The sequence below is a fragment of the Merops nubicus genome, unplaced genomic scaffold, assembly GCF_000691845.1.
Source record: "Merops nubicus isolate BGI_N331 unplaced genomic scaffold, ASM69184v1 scaffold13947, whole genome shotgun sequence".
Taxonomy (NCBI): Eukaryota; Metazoa; Chordata; class Aves; order Coraciiformes; family Meropidae; genus Merops; species Merops nubicus.
This window is the reverse complement of record NW_008621066.1, coordinates 1-1,725: the sequence shown is the minus strand read 5'-3', so window position 1 is coordinate 1,725 and position 1,725 is coordinate 1.

Here is a 1,725-nt window from a genome sequence, read left to right as displayed (position 1 = left end):
TGCTGAGGATGGAACAGATCTGCCAGGAAACGCCTTGTGCCACTAGAGGCTGCTGTTAGATGACTTAAGTGTGACCGGGGCTAAAAGCCACCTCTGTCTTGGGAACACACCGCCCAGGCAACAGTTCAACGCAGAACAGGGGGTTACAGTCTTGCCGGGCTTAATTTTGGTGTCACAAGTTCATTTATGGTTCGGTGAGGGTAGGATTTCAACTTCTGCGTCTGTAATGTCTTACAAGGGCTTTTATAACTATCTCTGCTCCTCTGGAAAAAAAAAAAAAAAATTGAGAACTTCCTCCATTTCCTTATGATAAACTGGTCTTAACTGTGTTATCTGTTTCTTTGTCCCAATCAAACTGGATTTCCACCCTCAAATCTATTCTAAACAGAGGTTTACTTTTCTGTTTTTCTAACACTGTAGACTTCCCATAGTGAAGGGCTGGACTTTGATTTGCACTGTGGCTGTAGTGGCTGATAAGCTTCAGTTACAATAATATTTTTTTCAAGTGAAAAACAATCTGCTTTTATTGGGATGCTGGAAAATTTATCTAAGACGAGCCCTCTTCAAGAAAGTGCATTTTAATTAAGTGCTTGCCACATAATTTCTAGGAGTAAAGTTAATGCTCTTTAAAAGTATGGATAAAGTCTTAAAGATAAGAAACGGGCTCTGTGCCTTTTCACTCAGCTACTGATTGAGTTTGTTTGCTGTGGTAACTCCTGTCTTGACAATCTTGGTTCTAACAATGTGGTGCTGTTCATGCTGGTGTTTTGTAGCACTTAAATATATTAAGAAAAGGGAACAATGTGGCCTGAAATTCTTTTTTAAATAGGGACATGTTGGGTGGTTTGGGTTTTTTGGGGGGAGAGGAATATTGCTTTAAATTACTCTGGGTTGTGTGGACTCTCTCTCTTTTAACTGTTTGGTATTTCCCACTATGTTCTGATGGGGAGAACTGGCTCTGCTTCTACATGGTGCTTGGTCTTCCCTAACTCCCAATTCTGGCTCCCAACCTTGAGGCTGGGGTGAGGAAACCTACTAGTCTGTCGCTCTTAAGCATGTGTATCAATATTTGCCACTTCACTTACACAAATAGTGCTTGATATGACTGCAAATTCAAGGACATCTGTTGGAAGGAGTCCAGAGGAGGCCACCAAGATGATCCAGAGGCTGGAGCATCTCTGCTATGGGGATAGGCTGAGGGTGCTGGGACTATTCAGCCTGGAGAAGACTCTGGGAGGATCTTGTAACTGCCTTTCCACACCTGAAGAGAAGCTGCAGGAAGGCTGGAGAGGGACTTTTCACCAGAGGGTGCAGCAACAGGACAAAGGGAGATGGTTTTAAACTGAAGGAGAGCAGGTTTAGACTGGATCTTAGAAAAAAGTTCCTCAGTAGGAGGGTGGGGAGACTCTGGACTAGATTGCCCAGAGAGGTTGTGGATGCTCCATCACTGGAGGTGTTCAAGGCCAGGCTGCATGAGGCCTTGAGCAACCTGGTCTAGTTGAGAGGTGTCCCTGCCCATGGCAGGGGGGGTTGGATGAGATGATCTCTAGTTCCTTCCAACCTCAGCCATTCTGTAACAACTGGCTGCACCCCCATGAGGGTAACCCTAACGGGAGCCCCACTCCTGCCCTGCTCCTGCTTGGGGCGCCTGGCCGGGGGTTGGCGCCTGCCGTGGTGCAGGGGCCGGGCCCACAGTTCCCGCCGCGTCCCCCGCTCTGGGCGCAG